The sequence below is a fragment of the Lissotriton vulgaris genome, chromosome 1_1, assembly GCF_964263255.1.
Source record: "Lissotriton vulgaris chromosome 1_1, aLisVul1.2, whole genome shotgun sequence".
NCBI classification, from domain to species: domain Eukaryota; kingdom Metazoa; phylum Chordata; class Amphibia; order Caudata; family Salamandridae; genus Lissotriton; species Lissotriton vulgaris.
The window spans coordinates 318,600,724-318,626,405 of NC_141685.1; positions in this window are offsets into that span (position 1 = coordinate 318,600,724).

Below are 25,682 nucleotides of genomic sequence, written 5' to 3' on the forward strand. Positions count from 1 at the left end.
CCACTTTTGTTCCTCATTTTCAGGCCCAAGGGCCACGTCCATTACTTAAAATGGCAGCCGCAACTTTCTGCTCAGGTTGCGACCAGCCAATCACGGCATTCCTGTTGACACACATATTTGTGATTTGTCACAAAGTAGTCGAGACCCTAGATATACAAATTTGGATTTCCTTTAATAACTCCAAAACTACTGAACAGATTTACACCAAGTAACAAAAATAGGCCTATTATGATGTTGGGTGGACTTGCATCTGCCTGACATTGTCTAGGAAATGGGACCAACCAACGTATGGTCGGCGGTCCCGACCACTGCATTATGATGCGACCGCACATGGCATGTGTTACGACCATAAACTGGCTGTAGAACACGCTCCTATAGGGAAATGTATGGTGGTGTTAATCCCTGCACTCGATGACAGGTACCTCAAGGTGCCTGCCACAGGGTGCAGGGATTAACAAGGGGCACAAACCAGAGGCCACTAAGGAAAGGGGGCCCTGCTTGGGGCCCCAAACACGCTTTCCAAATGGGTTTGCATGTCAGAAAGTCCAGCTTATACACTCTGCCAGAAACAGTGCATCATAATCCGGATGGCGTAAATCACCGTCCATTTGGTTTACGGGCTGGTTCCGACTGGCCGACGGGAATGACCGGCCGGTTTCAATTCTGACCTGCTTAATCAAACTCAGCCGGTTGCAATTAAAATCAACGATGTCAGCCGTAAAGCCTCTGACCTCAGGTTGAAGGCCTTACAACTGACATCGTAATAGGCCCTAAACCGTGACTTCTGGACCAAGAGCTACCTTTCTTTGCTGGAATTCCATTCAGCGGTTTGGGCTCAAGTCATGTTCAAAATCCCTATAGGGATACACATGGGAGAAACACTTTTATTAACCCCACCCCTTTTTCCTGACCCCACTTGGTGGATCACCCCAAAACTTACAATGCACAACTAGAATGACTAGCACACTTCTATTGGAAACTTTCGTGAGGACTCATGTCAAAGAAACAGACAAGTCAAAAAACATTTTTCCTATGGGCGCTAGGTCCTACCAAATTACCTAAGTCTGTGCTTGAGAAAATTGATAATCCAATTCCACAATTCAACAGTATCAAACAAGAGAAAATGGCAAAAAAGTAAAAATAAGCTATACAAAACTACTAGATAGAACCTGCTACTCATATCTAACTATCTAACTGGGGATTACTAAACTAATAGAACATACACAAATGGTACCTTTTTCAGTCATGCCCACCCAGAAGAGACTGATAAAGTACAAAATGTCAGAGATGAATCCGTAACACACCAAGTGATTGGCTAACTCGTTTCAAACATCATCAGTGGATTTCTCTCCAAGTTTAGCTTATCCAATGACCATCCCTATTTCAATTTATCATCCCACTTAATAATAACACCTGAAATCACCCTTCTGAGCAAAAGACACTGGTCGGACAAATTTCCTTGATTTACAAATTGATACACTCAGATTTTTTAGAAAGATTCACCTGAAAGCTTTTTTAGTAACGGTTTACTGTGCCAAAAATCTGACATTATAGGCTTCCATCTTCCACCTTTTCTCCACCTGAAAGCAGCCTCTTTATGGAAGTACTCGCTTTTGATAAAGTAGTGCTCAAAGATTTGGCTCAAAGATTTGGCTGAGTTACAACACAAAAGTATCTTCACACCATATGACATCACACCATATAACATCTCCTTAGCAGAAAATTCTGCCCTGAACTGCCTAAAGAGACATTCATCAGTGACTATAAAGCCAGGACACAGAAATATGTAAATCTGAAATACAGAAGCAACTGTTCAACACTGATTATTACACTAAGATTAATAAAGACCCCCCTAAGGAAATTCAATCCTTAGACTTATCACTGAATCAAAAGAAATTGGGCTTTTTGAGTAGTACTCTGTTTTCCTATTTGAAAGTAACAGCACAGAACATAAGTCATTTATACGCTGCCTAAGATTCACAAACATTTGAATAACCTGCCCAAAAGAGCAATACTGTCTAAATGTGGTTCTGTTTTACAATCAACAGGACAGTATATGGACTTTTTCCTCAAGCCATTTCCACCCATGACTGACAGTTACATCCAAGACAGTATGTGTAGTATCATTTTGATTGAGAACCTACCCTTCTCTACATCTGACTGCCTTTTGGCCTTCCTAAACATAGAATCATTATATTCAAACATATCACAAACTGAGGGTGCAAGAGCCAACTCTATGGGACATTTTCGCAAGGAGCTATAGCTGAATTAACGGCACTTTATCGCAGCCAAAGTCATGATAGATTTACCCCATCATTCACAAGCAGGTGCTAACAGCCAACTGCACCAGTTTTCCCGCTATAGCAGCCGCAAAATACATCCGCACAGAGGACCCCCGCAAAGTTCGCTAATGAGATGCAGAGTAGGCATTCCAATGACAAAACCTGCGACAACACTACCCCTCAACATTCACAACCACCAGCCAGATCGGCAATAGGAACACAAATCACGCGATAAGGCATGGTGTAAAGTCGGGCGGCAGCCTGCACCACAATAGGGAGGCCAGCCCAGGGTGTAATCGGAAGGACAACAGATGCCATGGAGCAACTGAACATGCAGCATGGACACCTAAGAGGGCCACAACACTCAACTGGCACACACCACCGGAACACCACTGAGGCTGCGCAGACTAAAACAGGGGCCACACAGGAAATGCACCTGCCTCACCAGCACAACATCTGACAATGTCACTCTCCACTACAGGATGAACGGAACAACCATCCTACGCATCCTGGCAGTCATCGGCCAACAGGCCTACGGCACCAAAACAGTGGACAACCAATATTCCACCCCACACCAAGCTGCTGGCTGTGCAGCACCTGATGGCCCCTGGCACACCCCAACCAACACCCGCCAGAGTCGGAGGAGTCTCACAGCCAGCCACATCCAAGTCCCCCACACCTGTCCTGGACTTCACCATCACCCCGGAACCCTAGTGCCCATACGTCCAACACAATGCGCAGGATCCGCTGGAGACCAAGCAAGGACCATACACCATAGCCGGATGCACACACGTGTTGGGGGCAATCCACTGCACACATGCCCCACATGTCCCTCCAAATGACACAGCACACAATCAGTGCAACACCTCAATGTGCAGGCAACATCAGAACACCGTGGGACCGACATCAATGTCGCCTTCAAATACACATCCAGCGTGCATGGTCCCTTCACCCTCTGACAGTCCAACATCAACCAGCCTTCCCAAGATGGCACCACGGGAAATGCACTGCCCCTTGGCAAGTTCCCAATTAACACCCCACTCACCTCAACTCCACAACAATGCAATCCACAACTCTGGCAATGCATACGTCACAAGTCCACAACCAACATACACAACACCATGCCCGCCCACCAGACACGATAGAACAACTCACAATGGTAACCTGGTCAAGCCGTGAACTTGACCAATCAACGGAATGGCACCTCAGCCACACAAAAGACAAATGTGGGACGAGGAGGCAACCAGGCATGTGTGAAGGATACAGTGGAACCATGATTGGTAAAGTACACAATGCCAAGAGTGGCGGCGAAGTGCTGGACAGACTGGGGTATGCAGAATACACCCATATCTACGGTGACATACACCTCTGGTGAATGCAGTGTAGTGGACAATGGACGCAACCATCTCACCCCAGCCAGTGGGGGTCCTTGTGGAAATGTTGCCTGTTACACCCCCCCCCTCCCGTAAGCATGAGCAGAGTGGGATGGGCCAGCGTACGCAAGGCAAGCATAGGGGTGTGAATAAAAAGCATGTAACCCTGGGCGTTGTCCTCTTCTGGAAACCCCAACGTCTCTGCCAGGGCGGCGCCTCCCACCCCGCCACGAGGCCAACATCATTCTCATTAGCGGAGTTGCCTGAGATCCTGTGGGCCTGCCATACCCCAGCCCGCTGGACCACAAACCCATCAGGCCCAACCCTACGCAGCCAGGCAACAATGATCAGCATCCAACACTGGCGTGTGTCAAGCAGGGTGCACAACTTGCCTGTGTAAGCTTCAAGCCAGAGACCTGCGACTTGGCCAGCCTTTCAGACCACCGCTGTCCCCCCGATGCTAGCCTTCATTACTCCTTCCTCGTTGACACATTCTACCCACGACCTCTGCAGCCCAGTGGGTCCCAAATGTGAGACTGTGTCCTGGCTCCTGAATGGCAGTTACCCCAAATCCGGGACAGCGGCCACAGCACCAGACCCCCCGATCAGTGAGGCATAGTTCCATATGCGCATCTTGTGACACATGCTGCCACAAACCCTGTCCAATGCCAGCTGGTGACACGTGCTGCACAAACCCTGTCCAACGCCAGCCAGCGACACATGCTGCCACAAACCATGTACAACATCAGCTGGTGACACATGCTGCCACAAACCCTGTCCAATGCCAGCCGGCGACATGTGCTGCCACAAACCCTGTCCAACGCCAGCCGGTGACACGTGGATGAGGAACCATGACTACCCTGCGGACCAGTAGGTCTCACACCCAGCACCTAGTCGTGATTCACGGCTAGCAGAGTCCACACCCGTGGTCGTACAGCGAGGAGTAAGAGGAAGATGCGGCTCAGTCCGGACAAAAGCAGGGTCACAGTCATGGAGGTGACCGAATACATGGTCACTAAACCTGAATGACGCAGGCTGGTGGGGCCACCCACCTATGCCGGTGACACTCTGTGAATGGCCCAGGCTGCCGCTGCCTCTGGCCTACATTGCTCTCGGCCTAGGCTGCGTTCGAGTAGGTGACAGTTTCGGAACAGAACATCACATATGCAAAGGCAGATTACATATCATTGCACGCCTAGAGAGGCGAAAGAGGTTGGTGCATTGCATCTTAGCAGAGAAAAAATGGATCATCGTTACGGAGGTGTTCGTACACTACCGACAACTGCCCTGGTGTCACTAGAGCTTTGCATCGTGAGCCAACGTCACATGGCTGTGGGCCACTCCTGACCGCTGCCTACGGCCTACACTGCGGTCCAGTAGGTCACAGAGTCATGATTCAGCAATGGCGGAGTCCATTTCAGTGTACAGGCATCATTGCAGTCTGCACCCCCACTCAGCCCCGGTGCCACTAAGTCTGCTCCCACACATTCATGGACACTCTCTGGTCGAAATGTGGTGGCATCTGAGCCTATGGACGAGGGTTTTCATCCCCATGTAGCTGAAATGGAATTGGTGGCGGCAACAGGCTGTCACATTCCACTCCTCCATTTTCTGCTGCCAGATAAAGCAAACCTTTCGGCGTCTTTCCCTGCAGGACATCTCCCACTGTCCCCCGAAACACTCCAAAACATACACCTTGGACATTAATGGTTACCCGCTCAGGTCACATGGCCCATCTGACTGCATCTCAAGTCACCGTCACGTGGCTGGGTGCCTGTGCCGGCCGCAGTACATCCGGGGCCACTAACTTGGTGCTGGTCCTGTCTGGGACTCCTTCTCTGGAGACATAGGCTGGCCCCGGAGGGGTAGGGCTTGAGGTCATCAACACCTTTACCCTGTGTCCTTGCGCTGTACGCAGCCTCTGGGCCCAAATGCATCCCACCAGGGCTCACACACCAAAGCAAGTCCATACCGGCCTAGACAATGCATCACCGCAGGAGGCACACGCCGCCACTGCAAGGACCACCTCCAACTGCCATCTGCCAGAGTTGAGGTGACCGAATACATGGTCACTAAACCTGAATGACGCAGGCTGGTGGGGCCACCCACCTATGCCGGTGACACTCTGTGAATGGCCCAGGCTGCCGCTGCCTCTGGCCTACATTGCTCTCGGCCTAGGCTGCGCTCGAGTAGGTGACAGTTTCGGAACAGTAGCCTGTTCAACAAGATTTCTGCATGTGTCCCTGTGGTCTTGTAGTGTGCATGTGGGCCCTGGACCCTACTACATTACATTGTGCTGTGTACATCGGATGCACACATGTCATCGCAGGCAGCGGGTTCAAGCTCTGAAATGTAGCTTTGTTGTCACCCACTCAACTCGTAAGGGGAGTGGCTGGGCCATGGTACGCACAGCCAACATGGGGGTGTGACTGATATTTGCGCACCTGGGCGTGGTTCTATGCTGGGCGGAGCCAGTTGTGTCCTCTGTCTGCAGTTTTGGCTTTGCGCATTTTTCCACGTTGTCGTCAATGTGTGTGTGCTGCAGTGTGCAAAGGGGATCTGGGACATAATCCTGGGTGTTTGTGGATGTGCAGTGTGCTACGCCTCGTTGTGCATGTATGCCATTGTGACCATCTCACCCCGTCCACCCAGTCCTTGTTCGTGATACTCCCTGTTGATGGTGTGTCAGGTCCACTCGAGCTGTGTCCGTACTACCTACTCCTTGCACTGTCTCCCTCCACCCTGATGACTGTGGCCTGTGTTTCCTCCAACTCCCCCGGGGGCGCTGGACTGCCACCTCCTGTCGCCGTTGCTGCCTTCCTGTTGGCAGCAGGTTGGTGCATGGTTTAGGTAGTCAAGTCATGCCATCCCCTCTTGGCCTCCTTGGTACTCCGACTGCAGTCCAGGTGGTCAGCTGGTGGGTCAGTTGCTGGTAGTGTTCTATCACCTCCGTGACGCTGGACTTGTTTTCTTGCGATCTGCACCCCGTCTTCCTCTCCTTTTTCTCCTTGGCCTTCCCCTACTCCGTTGTTCCTTGCTGGTAGCCTGTGGGGGTTGTGAGGTTGGAGTTGGCCTCTGTGCTGGGTGAGGGTGCATCCATGTTGCTACGTGCTTTGGCTTGTTTCTAGTGTACTTTTTCTGTGGTTTTTATGTTGCATTGTCATGCCAGATGCGTGGGATTTACAGGCCTGTGGCTGCTTTTCACTACTTTGTGTTTGGCCTCTTTACATGTTTTTTTGTGTTTGTGTATTGCATTTTTGTGGCGTGGCATTGATTTTCACGCTGACATTAGCTGCGTTATCTGCTTTCTATCGCATGCTACCGCTGCGTTGTGAATTCCACATTGACACAGGGTTATTTTCCCATGATAGGCTGCATTGTTCAAAGTTGCGTTACGCTACTGTTGTAGTAGTTATCACACCTTCTTGTGAATATACCTCCATGTGTACTGTTCTCAATATTAGAACAAGACCACATCAAGTCCCTACATCCGTCATTATCTATCTCACCCTTGCATCAAAAACTTGTTTTTCTTGTTACTTGTTAATCATGTGTATCACTTATAGGAGAGCATCATGCACATTATTTTGCACTTGCTCCATTTGTTTGGTTTTATTATTTATTTGACTACAAATTTCCATTTGACTTTACAGAATTATCACAATCTTTGACTAGGGACCACTGTTACTTTTCTTAGCAAGATAGCGCTTTGGAAAACCATGCGCAGAAAAAATTCTGGGAAGGTTGCAGCTAAATTAAGCTCCCTGATGATAGGTGACTTTTAAAGGAAAATAAATGCTACTGGGGGCTAGAGCTGACCTCCAGGAGCCAAATGAAAACAATAACTGGGCATGTCAGCCCAACGGACCAAGACAAAATGGCTTCTAAATTCTGTTCACCAAGGGGGGCAAGCCAAGAAAAGTGCAAAGCGCTCTGCAGTATAGTATTTTCAAGAATTCTGCTGGTGAATGCCCCTCGAGGTCACAGAGTACCGATTTATTGTTTTATGGGGTAGAGACATTCATAATGCACCCCTCCAAGAGATACCCACGGGACCCCATCCCATCCCCTGGGGACAGTGCAATGCTTTGTATTCTGGAGGGCCCCATCACCCTGGGACAGAGATGAGGGCCACCGTGCTCCTCTGCTGGCGGTGTGGGGCCACAGCTCCCTGAGAAGATAGATTTGCTATTCTTAACTCCACATCTACATACCTTGATGATGATATATATATATATATATTTATTGGGAAAATTTAGCGAAGGTAATTTTCTATAGGTAAGCAAAGTTTACTATATATAGCTCAACATATAATTAAATTGAAGATATATATATATATATATATATATATATATATATATATATATATATATATATATCTTCAATTTAATTATATGTTGAGCTATATATAGTAAACTTTGCTTACCTATAGAAAATTACCTTCGCTAAATTTTTGTTCTCAATATTCTTGACCCAATAATTTGTCTCACAATAGTTTAGTTTCCGATATTCTATGTAAATGCTGAGAATTTTGGGTTAAATCTTGAATAAACTTGTTAGAATGTCTACAATGTTACTCTACAACACAACCAATTGTGATAAATTGTCTGACATACACTAATGGAGCTTTCCTGATGGACAGAAAACGGGAATGTATTGTTTTGATCTGTCAAGGTTCTTGTATTATTTTCTATTTCTGCTTTTATGACTTTGTAGGACATATAAGTTAGATTTAGTTAAATAGTCATCAGTTAGAAAGAAAGATATTTAAATAAGTCCTTAGTATCCTTTTCAATTGTCTGTTAAAGCTGAACAACAAGCTGCTGCTAAATAGTGATTTTCTTGTTCATTGTAAGTCAAGTGCCCAGCTCCTCTATTCAAGTGTCCAAGGAGGATATTACCAACAACTAGTGATAATTATCGCTATGTTGGCTTAGCGGGAATATTCCTAACGCCGCCCTTCACCTGTTTTTATCGCTGAGATACCTTGCTATTATCAAGGTTTATCTCAAAAGCGATAAAAAACGGGCGAAATGCGTGAATATCGATGTCAATACAGCGATATTCAGGCATTACCGTGACAATGCTCTTAGCCATGTTATTCACCTCTCATTGGATAACATGGCTAAGAACTGGTCAGGGGCAGGCGTTAGCTTTTGGAGATATTCGCGCTTAGCACAAATATTTCCAAAACTAAGCCATTGTTGGAAATAGGAGATAGCGATATTAGCGACTGTTTCCAGTCTCTAACATCTTGGCACGCCCACTTTGCATGTCATTAGCGATAATTATCGCTGACATGCAAAGTGGGCCCCAAGATGATCGCTATCGCCTACTAGCTGTCGCTAACTGGTGTTAGCGATAGCTTGGTAATAGGGCGATAAATTATCGCCGCTTTAACGGGAAAAAGTCCCGCTAAAGCGGCGATAATGTCCCCTGGTAATATGCCCCTAAAGTCCTTGTCAGAGACCAGGCTTACTCTAATTTTTCTTTATTCCTGAGCCCTTCCATTCAATATGGAGCAGCACTCGTACTTTTACAGATCTGTCTCTTTATAATTATTCACAGATCATTTTCATCCCAGCCAGTGGCCCTATGACTTTTTTACAAACAGAACAAATACAGTCATGAACAGAACATTGACATTTACGCACAGAGAACTTTAGCAATTGCTGGCTCCATATTTCTCATTCTCACTTACCTATACGGTAATACTGGCACCTTGTGGAATCAATACTGGTCCAGGGTTTCGTAGATGTAATGGAGAACTTGCTCTCTCTCATATACATAATTGTGTTCTTGCTGTTCCATCATCAATACCTATCAATGGTCTGTATCAGGTTTGACAGTGCTTAATTTGTGAACAACTGAGTGCCAGGGCCCTCATCAGAAGGCTACTGCAGCTAGCACCACCAATAGCTCTTTCCTTCACTGCCAATGCCACTATTAACACAACCACTAAGCATCATACTCCCTCAAAAGTGACAATTCAGACTATTCAAGGCCTCCAACGCTGTAAGAATGGTTTGGAAGGCAGGTATTAGGCATTTTTAAGATGTATTAAATAAATAAACAACTGTTGTTGTGCTCGTCTGTAAATTAGATAAACGTCTCCACCCTGTAGCAGACTGTCCAAAGTGCAGCTGTTGACAATTAACTGCTGGTGCCCAGAACCGGAAACCACCAGCTCAAATTAAGCACTGGGTTTTTATAAAACCCTCTTGGTTGCTGCCTCTCTAATCTAGTATTACCTATTTGTTTGGTACATAAGCAGTCCTAGAGATACATTGAAATTCATTCATCCTCTTCCAATTGTATGTGTTCTTTGTTGGATTTTCAAGTAGGTGCTATCTTTCTATGTTAGTGCCTCTAGATCAAGACATGCAAGCTCCAATATTCATTTTCCATTTCTGATGGCTCTTTTTTTGCAATTTTCAGGTAAACCTGGTGAGTTTTTGAAGCTGTTAATTCCATAACTCCAGTTCTGTAACATCAGCCTGATAGCTTCAGCCCAGAGACTCCAGCTACAAGTGCTACTGCTGAAAAGAGGACTTGCATTCAGAAGGATTTATATGCCTCATGTCCCAGAACTGGGAGCAGAAGGAAAACATTTTCCAGCAATGACCAATGAAGTCTGAAACTTTGAAACAGTAGAAGAGTATTGATCCACACTCTACAAGCTAGAGATTATAAAACTGAATCCACAGGTAGTAGACAGGTGTTCCACCTACACAGAGAAACACAGAGCTGCTTTAAAGCAGATGCGATATATTTCACTGAATGCCCCGCCCCAGAAGATTCATTGTAACTGTCCCTGTTTGAGCCTGGCACATTTGCTTAAAGGTGTGTAGTGGCACAAACAGCAACAGTGCGCCCTGTATGTATTACAGGCCCAGTTCTCAATATATGTTAATGTTAATATGGATTTGGTAAGCGCTCGTACGCCCGGGGGCTTCATGGCGCTGTAGAAAGGAACGCGACGCACCGGTAAAAAGTAGAAGTGAAGCAGCTCAGCAATACGCCTGGGAGAAAAGCCAGGTTTTCAGGGAGTGTCTGAAACTGAGGATATTGTCACTCAGTTTTAGTTGAAGGGGAAGAGAGTTCCAAAAGGCAGCTGCAAGATGGTCAAAGCAGCAACCTTCAAGACGCTTCCTCTTGTAAGAAGGGACGATCAGAAGGGATTTGTGGATGGACCGGAGATTACGGGAAGGGTTGTATCTCTTGAATAAATCTCTAATAAATAGAGGGCCAGAGTCGTGCAGAGACTTGAATAGAATGCACCTGGTTTTAAAAGCTACTCGCTGCTCGACAGGCAGCCAGTGTAGCTGTTTCAGCCCTGATCTAACAGACTGCCTTTGAGATAGATTCAGAATAAGTCTGGCTGCCTGGTTCTGAACCAGCTGGAGGCATTTTAACTCTCCAGCTTGAAGCCCGAGATAGAGGCTGTTGGAAAAGTCTAATCTAGACAGGACCAGGGAAATGACAATCTGTGTGAGGGCAGCCGGAGAGAAAAAGCAGGCAATTTTCTTAATTTTCTTCAGTTGGAAAAAGCTAGATGACACAACTGCACCTACCTGTTTTTTCAGGGAGAGATCTTCGCTGATAAAGATTCCTAAGCTCTTAACTGAAGATGACTTAGGCGGAGGGGCTCCCATGCTAGATGGCCAAAAGCTAGGGTTCCAACTAAGTGCACTCTGTCCATCAAGACCAGTTCAGTCTTGCCTGGGTTAAGTTTCAAATGACTGCAGTTCATCCAACTCAGAATGTGAGACATGGTGTTTTGGAATTCTACCACTGAGTCCTTGGTGTTTAAAGGGAAGATGAGCTGCAAGTCATCTGCATAGTTGAAGATGGTAACTTTCGCTTTCCTAAGAGAATACAGAAGGGGGCGTAGGTATAAATTAAAAAGCAAAGGTGACAAAGAAGAGCCCTGAGGTACTCCACAGATGGTAGGTATAGTGGGAGCTGTGAAAGAACCCAATCTAACAGATTGAGTGCGGCCAGTAATGAATGAGCGGATCCAGCTCAGCGCAGGGCCCCTGAGACCTGCCTGCTCGACACGGTCGACGAAGATGGTGTAGTCAACCGTGTCGAACGCAGCCGAGAGGTCCAGCAGCACCAGAGCCTGGTTGATCCCCTCATTTGCGTTCCGCCTCAAAGTATTCTGCACCGAAAGGATGACTGCTTCAGTTGAGTGACAAGGGCGGAAACCCGCCTGGTTGGGTGCAAGATACTCTGATTCTTCCACAAATTTGGAAATACTATCGCAGACATGAGCCTCCAGTAGTTTGGCACAGTAAGGCAGCAAAGATATGGGCCTATAGTTAAGCGGGTCCAGCGGATTGGCTCCGGCTTTTTTTTATCAGGGGAATAAGGAGGGCTTTTTTAAAGTTGTCTGGAACTTTACCCTGTGAGAGAGATCCATTCAGCATGGAAAGTATGCCCGCAGGAATGCTGGTTCCCACTTCTCTCAAAATGTGTGGGGGGCAGATGTCATCAGGGGAGCCTGATTTGACCTTGGCGAGAAGCTTAGATAGAATGGCGCCATCAATGAGGGGAAAAGATTCCAGAATAGCAGAGTTGTAAAAGGTGTCAGCCAGAAAGGAGGGAGACAGAGTGGTGAGAATACTTTGTTTTATGGTGCAAATTTTATTAAAGAAAAAAGAATTCAATGAGTTGCAGAGATCTTGGGTGGGGGCCACAGGTTGAGAAGTTCTATCGCTGCCACTAAGATTTTCCACGATGTTAAACAGTTCTCTTGATTTATTGTGGGCATTAAGGATTTTTTCTGAGAAATAATCGGTTTTGTGTTTCTGGATGAGTTTCTGATAGTCCTTTTGGGCCCTACAGTAGTTGGCTTTGTCTGGTTCTGAGTACGCTGTTCGCCACTTCCGCTCCTTTTGACGAACTTCGAGTTTTAAAGCTTTCAGATGAGGTGTAAACCACCTGTGAGCGTCATTGGGGCGGGAGCGGGGAAAGTTAGTACAAGGGGCATGTACGTCAGCTGCCTGAAGTAGCCAGCTGGAAAAGGCTTCCCTTCAATATCCTGATCTAATGGGGGAAGGGATGAAGTTAAGGTGTCAATAAAGGTGGAGATGTCGACATTCTTCCATATTCTGACTTTCCCTCCTTTCTGAAAAGGCAGCTTTCTACTTTTTGCAGTGGTGATGGTGAAGTGGATCAAAAAAAGATCCGACCAGATGCAGGGCGTGATGGAATTAATAGCCAAGAGGATGTTCTGTGACCAAATTTGATCAAGGCTATGCCCTTTTTCATGGGTTGGGAGGTGTATCTGTTGGGTGAGATTCATGTCTAGAAGGGTCTCTTTCAGCGCAGCTGCCTGAGTATCCAACTCAGTAGAGTTCAACCAAAGGTTAAAATCGCCCAGCAGCACGATTTTCTTGTGATTGATTATTAGAGGGGCAAGCTGTTCTGCTAAAGATGCCGCAAAAGTGGGCATGTTTTGAGGAGGACGGTAGATGAGGATCATAAGTAGTGATCCACTATTAGTGTCCATTTTAAAAGTCATGTTATCAGATCCTATGAGATCAAGAGACGGTAAAAGAGAAAATTTATGGGTATTGCGAATAATCGCTGCAACCCCCCCACCCCTATATAAATACTGTAATAGGTTACAGTTTAGGAACATAACATTTTTGTACATCACACATCATGCTTCTTGCAGCTATGTTAAATGATGTTGCTTTTTTTGTTTCAATGCTTTATCCTCTAGTTTGTCCTATATTTTATCATACTATTATGATACCTTGTTTTTTGCAGTACTGGGTTAATCTCAGTTAAGCTTTTTCCCATATTATATGCCATTATGCTATTTTGTATCGTAGCACAATACATGGAAGCCTATACTAAAAGTATAAATATGTCTATAATGTCCTTATTACAGTTTAGTTGAGTTGTGACATTCCAAACACACCCCCAAATTATATATAACCCTAATCCCTTCAAACACATGTGTGCTTTTCATACAAAACACCAGTCCTACCCTCTACTTACTCCTAACAGACCCAATTCCTTTACCATCAACCGTATAGTCAACCCTCTTTCATATCATCCACCAACACCCTCCTCCTCTCTTTACCAAAAACACACAACCAAACAATCATTACACTCCACTCCACCACCTCTTCTGACTACCAAATCTAATACAAACACTCATAACCCCTGTCCGTACCCTATCACACACTACATACACTCTCCTCCAATGCACATCACCACCTCCTTTACCATTGGACTGCAACTCACCAACAGTATTTTGCATCCAAATCGTTTATACAAGCTCAATACATCAATATCTCATCTCACTACTCCACATTAACAAAAAACAAAAACCATGATGCATACCAGCACATCACAATCACACAAACACCCAACTTCATACTGCATTCCGCCACAAAATAGAAACTAACACCCACTCCTACCCTCATGACTACACAATTAATACAAATCCTAAACCAATTATATTTTAATAAATCTATTTATTACACAAAAAACAGGCAATGCAACAATGACAAGAAGCAGTACATTTTGCAGCATGAAGACATGTTCCAACCTATACAGAGTTCCAAGTGTCATAAAAGGCTCCCATTCTCCCCACCCATACCACATTAATTCACAGTGCAACAATTGAATCAAAGCTCCAGAGCCCATACTCAGTCATCACAGAAGGAGCACATATATCACGCTGGTTGCTATTCCATTTCCCCCATATTTTATTCCACTTCTTAGGACAACCCCTGCTTTTATACACAACTTTCCTCCACCAGCATGCACCAATCCAAATCACAATTTCAGTCACCCAGTCAAGGTGCCAGTTCAGCCCTCCACATCCTTGTGAGGTCAGTCTCTTCCCATATATTTAGGAGACACCACTTTGCAGAAGTGGCCAGGTGGCTCCCACAAATGTAATTTAAGCAAGATACCAATGATTTCCAGAAGCTTTGAGTCACTGGGCAAACCCACAGCATGTGGAGAAACATGGCCACCTTTCCACAATTTCTATTTGCAAGCTCTGACATTGCCCTGCCCATCTTCACCATTGTAGTGCAAGCATAATAGCAATGGTGTAAGATCTTTAGCTGGACCAGACAAAACCTCAAGCTAATAGCCACCTCTCTAAGGGACGCAAAGACATCAGGCCATTCATCATCTACTAATCCCCCCAGATCTCGCTCCCATTGTTCCCTCAGAGGAGGCAGGGTATCTGGTGAATTATTAATCAAGTTCTGATATGTGAGGGAGATGGGTTTTTTCGGTATGTGGTCATCTAGTAGCCTATCTTCAAGCAGCGATGGGTCGGGCAACATAAATATCTTACAATTTAATAAACATATTTTACACATTAACAACATTAATAGTCGCCCCACTCACTGCTGCCATTCCTGCCTGCCTTGCCACCTCCTGCCTGCAGATTCCTTCGCTCGCCGCCCGCTGCTCCTGGGACTTTCCCGCTGCCCGCTGCTTTTTGGATTTCCCCCGCCGCTGCCTCCCTGTGGCCCCGCCTCCCTGTGATTCAATTTGCCGCCACGCTCCCGCCACCCAGCTGCTCCTCCCTCCCGGCTCTTTACTTATGACGCCCCAAGAGCGACCGCGCAGCGGACGCGCGCAGCGGGAGCACCGATTGAGTGCCGATGGTGCGCCAAAGGTAAGCCTGTCTGCGCCTGTCCACGCCTGGACCACGCCCAGCGCCAGAACCCCTGGCCCCCGCAGAGGCCACCCCACCCGCCGGTCCTACGACGCCGCCACCCTCAACGCACTCAACACCGGCCGAACCCCCGGGTGCTACCGAGCCACCCCGAGACGCACCCACAGACCCTTCACCTGCCAGTCCTGCAAGTTCTCCTGCATCCGGACCTGCACCGCACCCACCAAGCCGACCCCCAGCAGCAACCACCTCAAGTGCATCCTGCTCAACACCCGCTCCATCCACAGACACGCCGTGGAGCTCTGGATCCTCCTCGACTCGACATCCCCAGACGTCGCCTTCCTCACGGAAACATGGATGAACGCCTCCCTACCGCCCGACATCACCATCGCCATCCCGGACGGATACAAGATCACCCGGAGGGACCGCGTCAACCAGACAGGAGGAGGCATCACCATCATCCACAAGAACACCATCCGCATCACAACCAACTCCGACGACACCCTCACAGCCGCCGAACACCTGCACTTCCAGATCCACACCGACCCCAAGACCACCCTCAGAGGCACCCTCATCTACAGACCCCCTGGACCACGCACACAATTCAGCGAAGACATCGGCAACTTCATCAGCCCGCACGCCCTCCCCTCCGCTGACAACATTCTCCTCTGGGACCTCAACTTCCACCTGGAGAACAACAACGACCGCAACTCCACCACCCTGCTGGACAACCTCGCCAACCTTGGACTCAAGAAGCTGGTGACCACCCCCACCCACTAAGCCGGCCACACACTAGACCCCGTCTTCTCCTCCAGTAAGGACATCTCCTTCAGCCACGCCACCGGACTCCACTGGACGGACCACAGCTGCATCCACTTCAGCTTCAGAAGGACCACGATCCACCACCACCAGCAACAGGTTCCCCGCAGAAGCTGGAACAAGATCACAGCCGACCAGCTCGCCTCATCCCTGAACAAGAACCCTCCCGCCAGCTCAGCGAACCCCAACCATGCCGCCGACAACCTCACGAGGTGGATCAGCAACTGCGCAGATGACCTCGCACCACTGAGGACCCCTCCCAGCAGACCCGGCAGCAAGAAAGCATCCTGGTTCACCGACGAACTCAAGAGCTCCAAGAAGAACTGCCGAGCCCTCGAGAAAGCCTGGCGCAGAGACCCGACTCCAGACAACATGACCACCCTCTAGTTCGCCACTCGAAAACACCACCAACTGATCCACACCACCAAGAAAACCGCATTCAAGGAACGACTGGACAACAACGCCCACAACAGCAAGGAACTCTTCAACATCGTTAAAGAGCTCTCCAACCCCAGCGCCGGAAACAACGACATCACCCCATCACAAGACCTAGGCAACTCGCTCACCTCGTTCTTCCACAGCAAGATCGCAGACATACACAACAGCTTCAGCACACAGCCGACGCACCCTACGACCGCACCAGCACCCCCACCACCATCCTCCGTGCCTGGACCCCGATCAACACCGAAGACACCATCCGCACGATGAACTCCATCCACTCCGGATCTCCAACCGACCCCTGCCCTCACCACGTCTTCAACAAGGCCGACTCCGTCATCGCACCCCATCTACGGGACACCATCAAAGCCTCCTTCGACACCGCAACCTTCCCGGAGAGCTGGAAGCACGCCGAACTCAGTGCCCTCCGACCGCACCAGCGCCCCCACCACCATCCTCTGTGCCTGGACCCCGATCAACACCGAAGACACCATCCGCACGATGAACTCCATCCACTCCGGATCTCCAACCGACCCCTGCCCTCACCACGTCTTCAACAAGGCCGACTCCGTCATCGCACCCCATCTACGGGACACCATCAACCCCTCCTTCGACACCGCAACCTTCCCGGAGAGCTGGAAGCACGCTGAACTCAGTGCCCTCCAGAAGAAACTAGCAGCAGACCCCACCGATCTCAAAAACTACAGACCCATCTCTCTCCTCCTGTTTCCAGCCAAAGTCATCGAGAAGACCGTCAACAGACAGCTGACCGCCTTCCTCTAGACGAACGGATCCCTTGACCACTCGCAGTCTGGATTTCGAGCCAACCACAGCACCAAGACCGCCCTCATCGCAGCCACTGATGACATCCGAGCCCTGCTCGACAACTGGGAAACAGCGGCCCTCATCCTCCTGGACCTCTCCGCGGCGTTCGACACTGTTTGCCACCGCACCCTTGTACAGCGCCTCAGCAACGTCGGAATCCAAGAGAAGGCACTGGAATGGATCATCTCCTTCCTCGCCGGAAGGACACAGAGAGTCCGCCTTCCCCCGTTCTGATCAGAAGCCACCGAAGTCAGCTGCGGCGTACCACAAGGATCATCACTCAGCCCCACGCTGTTCAACATCTACATGAGCCCCCTCGCGGCCATCGCACGCCAACACAACCTCAACATCCTCTCCTACGCAGACGACACCCAGCTGATCCTCTCCCTCACCAACGACCCCGACAACGCCAGAACCAACCTACACGAAGGGATGAAAGACGTAGCCGAGTGGATGATGAACAGCCGCCTGAAACTGAACTCAGATAAGACGGAAGTCCTCATCCTGGGATCTTCGCCCTCCGCCTGGGATGACTCCTGGTGGCCCCCTACCCTGGGCAGAGCATCCAAACCAACAGACCATGCACGCAACCTGGGCTTCATCCTGGACTCCTCCCTCTCGATGACCAGACAAGTCAACGCCGTCTCCTCGTCATGCTTCAACATCCTACGCATGCTACGGAAGAACTTCCGGTGGATCCCCACCGAAACCAGGAGGACGGTCACCCAGGCCCTCGTCACCAGCCGACTGGACGACGGCAACTCCCTCTACGCCGGTACCACCGCAAAACTCTAGAAAAGACTCCAGTGTATTCAGAACACCTCAGCACGACTCATCCTGGACATCCCCCGACACAGCCACATCTCCGCACACCTAGGAAACCTGCACTGGCTCTCCGTCAACAAGAGAATCACGTTCCGACTCCTCACCCACGCACACAAAGCTCTCCACAACCAAGGCCCAAGATACCTCAACGACCGCCTGAACTTCTACACTCCCACCAGCTTCGATCGACCAGCCATGCCCTCACCGCCGTCCCTCGCATCCGAAGAGCCACAATGGGAGAAAGATCCTTCTCCTACCACCTGGCCGCCAAGACGTGGAACTCCCTCCCCACCCACCTCCGCCTGACCCAAGACCACCTCGCCTTCAGGAAGTAACTCAAGACCTGGCTGTTCGAGCAGTAGAGGATCCCCCCAAGCGCCTTGAGACCCTCCGGGTGAGTAGCGCGCTATACAAATGCTTTGATTGATTGATTGAATAGGTATAAATATTATAATTCGAAATAAACAAAAACCCAATAATATAAATTATAACAATATAAAATAAATTAAAACATTTTACATTTAATACATATACTATTCCCACTACAATGTATACAAAAGTAGTCAAAGTGTTACATTACACAGGGGCAAGATTTACTATTCCCACTACAGTCAGTCAATTAGTGCAACACTAGAGAAAAAGTTGGATTGCGGAAGGGTAATATTTACCATTTCCACTCCAGTCAGTGCAACTGTAGGCAATGTGTTGGATTGCGGAGGGTTAAAATGTACTATTCCAACTCCAAAAAGAGCAGCAGTGGGGAAAGTGTTGGATTGTGGAGGGTTGAAATGTACTATTCCCACTATAATGAGTGCAACAGTACGGAAAGTGTTGGATTGTGGAGGGGTAAAATTTACTAATAATAAGAGCAGTCAGTGCAACATTAGAAACAAATAAATTCTCTCTGACATAATACAATATTTTCAAAAACATAATAAACAATTAAAAATATGAATATGTATACATTAAATAAAACATACTACAATGTTAAATATATTTCAGAAATAACTACAGATATAATAATTAAAATGCAAAAATATATATTCAAAATAACTAACAAGTAAGATAATATTTACATTTAAAAAAACACAAACAATTTACACATACAGTAATGAATGGCACAACTTTTATAATATAATTTCTTAACTGAAAATGTGTTATAACTTCAGTTACATTCTACCCTAAAATTCAACAAAGAATACAACACATATCTAGAAATGTTATTTTAAATAATATTATTTACACATGTTGCATATATAATTATTACTTAAAACAATAATAATATAAATGTATTCCTAAAATAATTTGAATTATTTACCACCTCACCATTTATCCTTACAAAAAAACTACACACACCAAAAATATAAATATAAAAATATAATTTTCAAAATATTAATAATTAAATCTTAATTAAACATTTATTATTAACAAATAAGTAATAATGACTGTGTTGATAGTGAAACGTGCCATCACAATAAAGTGGGAATCTGCTTCTCCTCCTACACCACTTTCTTTGAATACAGCAATGACCCGATGGGGAACTGCAAAGAGTGCGCCTATTAGGCAAGAAGAATTTTGAGGACTGCGTAGGATTCCTATTTCTATGGAATGGGATCAAATGTTGGAAGCATTTAAAGCTATAGAGTCAATAACTCCTCCGACATCTCAGGTCGCACCCATTCGGCCCACAGCCCCCACATCTTCATTAGTTAATCTGACCGAACCTGTATAATGCCATATCACTGTCTTATTAATAATAATGCCTAGGAGTATATAAATATGTGTAATTTGTATATATTTGGTTTTACTCGAGTGAGTCCAATCTTTTGATATGTTAATTTATAAAATACTGGACCAGGGACCCGGGGGGGGGGGGAGAGTTTCAATCTTTCATAGTATTGTAGTTTATAGATAATTAGATAAGCACAAGTTTTCTAATACTTGGCCGTTAACATATATGAGTGACCCGAACATTTTTTTTCTTTGGAATCAGGCACTGTAATATTTGAAGTCATTATATATGAGTATTCATTTTGGCGCTAATAATTGGATTGTAATAACTATTTTAAAACTCTTATTTTATTTCTGTCAACTATGTTACATATGTACAATAACGATTGTAAAAACTCATTAAAACTGTTTTAAAAAAAGTAATAATAAATTAATATTATTGAATTACCTTCCCACCATTTACACCTACAACTTCTACAACTCACACCTAATATATAATAAAACATATTTTACGTACATTCACTGATTGTTCCTTCTTTGCTCGGGCTGTCATCATCATGACCCCACATGTTGCAGCCCGGTCCGGGGAGGTCCGGGACACTAATCTCGGGCCGTTTAGCATAGCTACTGGGTTTCTAGGGCTAGGCGTGTGTCGCTGAGGTTCTCAAAAGTCCTGGGGTGGAGTCCATGCGCTGATACACCAAGATCTCACTCGCTACCACCGTCTGTTACTGTGGGGCTTCCAGGTTGTGGATCCCATTCAGGATGGGGGTTGTGCTCCATGACCAATGTGTGCTGCTGTAAGCGATGTGCTGCTATCCTTGGCTGCATATGCAAAAGAAACAATTGATGGATGGAATGCTGGACAATGCAAACATTCACCCCCAGTCACAAGGATCTGGGTAAATCCATCATTCTTTTGCTCACCACACCATCCAAAGTTTAGACCCAGACATATGCAAATCAGCCTTGACCGTGTTCCTTGTGTGAACAGTCCAGCCCGAACCTCCATGCCAGGTCCACCCTGGACTGGAAACCGGTTTTATGGCATCACCCTTTATCAGCCAGGCTAGCTTGAATCCAGTGGTGTAGTGAGCATGGGACCCACGTCTGGGCATACCCTTCCCACTTAGGGCGACATATGCAAAAGAAACAATTGATGGACAGAATGCAGGACAATGCAAACATTCACCCCCAGTCACAAGGATTTGGGTTAAATCCATAATTCTTTTGCTCACCACACCACCCCAGCTTGGACCCAGGTTGCTGCAGTTTATTCTGCTCATCAGGGGTGCGACAAGACTAGCCCCCGCCAGTACAGGTCGTGGAGCAGTGGGCCCCCCAAGTGTCTAGCCAAGAGGTACCCCAATATCAGCCAGCTCCACTGCAGTGCTGGCTACCACCACCGGAAGTCTTGATCCTTATACTGATTACTTGTGTGGTGCGGGTCGGCTTGACTATCTCCTGGAGATGAGGAGAAGGGGGTCACAAAGCTTCTACGTGCCGTGGAGGCCAGGATCAAGCTGTAGAGCTCAAATTCCTCTCACCCCTCACAGGCAGTCCCACTTGGGGGGCGAGCTGGGCATAGCACTCACTCCAAGGGTATGTACAGCATAGGTCACTGATGTCCGGCTCCACTCCACCAGGAGTGCAATAAAGGGTGAAGTCAGTCGCAACACCCCCAGTCTCGTGCCATGCCAATGGCAGCCCCAGCACAGATCGCACAAACTGCGGCAGGGGTGGTGGCCTCACTTCCTCAAAAATGTCATGGGGGTGCTTCGCTCAGATCTTCAAGTGCCACATTCCGTGTGAATCGTGTGAATCTCGGGCCAGTAATCGTGTGCACCAGGCGGCTGCTCCCGTCTTGGGGCCGCGCCGCACCTTGTAGCTGTGTGATGTCTATTTCACTGCAGCCGGGTCTGTTTTCATGCAGGTGGTGACGGGAGAGAAGCACAGGGCGTTCCCCTTGTGTAGCGACCACAGCCTGAACCTCCGGGCCCTCTGCCCGATCGTCTATTCTTGTGCAGGGGGGCCATCATCCGCCCGTCCCCCATGAGGCCCAGCACACACAGATGTCGCACAGCTCCAGCAAGGCGCTAGCCCGAGCAAGCCGCTTTCTCTTGTCTCATCCGGGAGCTCCAGGCGCTGAATCAATATCACCTAGTAGAAGGCCCAGACTGGTTGTAGCGGGCACCGGGCAATCCCCCGGTGCGCCGCACGGGTGGGGGCCAGTTTTGGGCCCCTGGGGGCCGATTTTATTACAGGGCCGTTTTTTCAGCAAAGCTGAAAAATCGGCCCTGTAACAAAATCGGCCGAAAACCGGCCCTGGCAAACAGCACAGCGGCACCCCCAACCCTGGGGTAAGTGCGGGGGGCCGGCTGAGCTCTTTGCCAGGGCCGGTTTTGGTTCCCAGTCCGGCCCTGCCCGGTAGGTCCCCATAGGGTCTCCGGGCCTCGGGCCGGTCAGCAGGCGTTTTCCCCAGCGAGGTCCTGAGGAGGGGAAGCTAGATCAATGCTAGTAACACTGGGGACGGAGAGACACAGAAGTACCTCTCACTCGACCGCCATCTTGGCCACGCCCCTTGAATTAAAAACTTTTATATCTCTATACTAATCCACGTTGGGTTCATGGGTAGCATGCTTCGCGCTTCAACAGCTCATCAGGGGTAGTAAATGCAATATAAATACAATTTGAAGTAAATTTACAATATGTCAGCTTATTTTTTTATTTTTCTCAGTTTCAGGCAATGCATATTTCCGTTTAACCTCTGAGCTTTTAGTCACTAAAAGTTACTGGAAGCATTAAACGTCTATATCCCAGCGTAAAGTGTTGTATTACTATAGCTATATGCACAAGGAAGGGAAAATGTGAATCATATTAAATGAATTAATATGCGGCAACACTTGTACATATATGCTAGACTTTGCGAAGAAATCGCTTATTGCCAGGAGAACTCATTACATGGAGATTAATATGTTGATGACCGGATGCCAGATGTACTTGTGAGGGCATTAATTCAATAGATGTAATCGATATCATCACATGCTAAGTGTATAGGTTTGTGCTGGGGTTTGTCACGATTTAGTTCATTAATAAAAAAAACTAATTAAAATCATGGTAGTGTTTGTACCTTTAAGATAGCGCTTATGATCCTGAATATGATAATAGAATGAGCATTAATACCAGGGAGGCGCAGGAACAAGCCAAAGTTCAGATTTATGTCTCACATCAATAATATAATGAGTCTTACAAAAGGACAAAAGCAACACAACTGTTCACACAGTTCATAGAGATGTTGTCTTTCCGGCCACCTTAGTGTCAAGCAATATTTGTCGCACTTATAATAGTCCATTAAGTAGATCATGCTGGTCATAAGTGATGTCATCACCACCTGCACGTCATCATGTCACGTAGTGCGATGCATTCAGTGGTTTGAAGATGAGCCCAGCTCTATTTTAAACCATGCACTTCATTGTACTGTTAACTTTGGGCTACAGAATGACTTTTGGACTAACTTGGCTGGCATCTTTCTCTTGTGCAGTGACAAACTCACTTGCTTCTTTTAACTTCATGAAGGTGAGAAAGGCTGAAGAAATGGATGGGCCTTCCTTCCTGAAGGGCCGCTGGGATAGAATCCATGTTTTGACTTACAGATGTGTACATAGGTGAGGTTCCTGCTTAAGGGATATGCTTCCCACATCAGGAGCAGCTATGAGCTGCAAAGTTAGACCAAGAGTCGTTTCATAAGAATGACCTGAATACAAATGCTTCAATTATATTTGGGGATTCCCAGGTCCACGTGTTGAACTGGTTTCAGAATACATATAAACTAAGCTTCGAAGGGTCACTCAAGTGTAAATTTATGCGTAATCTGATGTGGAGCGGTTAAATGGCATCCTCTAACTTCTTCAATGAACTAATACATTTATTATGAACAATGAATTTACATTTGAATTTGCTTCAAGTTAATGACCTTTTATGGTATAGAACATGGTCTGGCTTTTTCATTGACGTTCTTTTGTTGCACCTTGTTTTGCTTTAGCCATGTATCTGCTCGAGTGAATCCTCTTGCACTTTTATGTACTTTTTTCAATGCTGTAACAAGAAATCCAATGACTGCAAGCGTTGAATGTTCTTATATATGAACAGGCTAGAGCTTTTAAGATGCTTCTTAAAGAGTCTATAGAATATGATCAACATGTTGGGTGTGCCTTTTGCATGTCCTCCATTTTGCTGCTTGTGGCGGGAGTTGAACCGACAGGCTATGCTTCCATGAACTGAAATCTTACCTGAATAAATTTGTATATGACCGATTCCAGAAGGTGATGTAGTTCTGCAGGGATCTTTGGGATTGCAGGAATTGGTCAGTGGATTTTGGGAGTTGATGACCCTATGTCCAGATTGATTTCATATCCAATTCATCTGAATTGATGCAGGAGTAGCTGTACCTGAGGTTTCCACAAGATACACAGGTCCTCTGATCCAGAACGTGTTGAGAATTGTCCACATCATGGTCAGTAAGACATGATCAGATTTTTCAGGCTCCAGAGAAGTTGGATCACCTGAGTCGTCATGGTCATTTATATAGCTCATGCCCCAAATAGAACAATTCATTAGTACTCTAATTAATATGCGCTATCTTTTCTCAAGGCTGTGGTTCTCTGCAGTGGGCTCTAAACTCATCAGATATCTCACTGGCTGCCAGCCAAATGCATGGAGAGGTGAAGCCAGCAAAGACTGAGGTCAAGCTGCACATTATATCTTGAATTTGATCTCTGCGAGATTTGCTGCCTGATCCTTGCCTGGTATTTCTTACCTATTGTTGGTTACTAGACTGAGTGCTAAATTGTCTGTGTCTGTCATTCAGACCCTGCCTTTTAAAAGCACCATGGGAGAACAAGTAATGACAGGTGCCGCCTTAATCTGCCGCAAGGCTATTATTGTCTATAGAGAGCTATTGTGCTACCTGTGGGTGCTGAGCTAAGACACTAAAACCAGAAGCTGCTAATCTGCTTGAAATATTTACAGAACTCATTGTACACCCAACCTGAACAGAGGTAGCCTTGTTTGAGGTGCGCCCGCTTAATTCCACTTTACAGACGCAGAGAATTATGTCCACAATTAAATGGCACAATAGCTGTGCGATAAAATGGGTTTCTAGGCATCCAAGGTGCCAGGCAGCTTTTATGCCATATTGCATTTCCGTAAGTCCAGTACAAAAGATTTGCAATCCCTTATTGACCGCACAATGGAGCTGTCCTGTAACTGTAACAGTGAATCCTTGGACCAATCGAATATCCGGATATGGGTGCTTGTGTTTCTGGTGACCTGATGCAAACTGAACTTGAAGCTCAGATATAAGCAACAGAGTTACATAAACCTAGAATGCACTTCTCAAGAAGAGCACATCAAATCTTGCATCCGGATTGGTGAGTTTATTTCTAAATTTCTACCATTACTATGGATCTATACCAAGGATCTGAGCTGCCCTTTGGACTAAAAATGCACTTTCAAACCCAAGAAAAAGCAACATGAAGATAAATAGCCTCCATTTTGGTGTGTTCTGAAGTAGGGCGTACCATCAACAAAATCCTCTGCTGACCCCTACAGGAAATGGCAGAAAGCATAGATGGCTGACACCACCCAGTGTTTATGATTGTAATCTGGTGGTGCTGGTTCAAAATCAGGCAATTCACATTTTGAGGCTTGGCTCTCTGAATCCTGCTT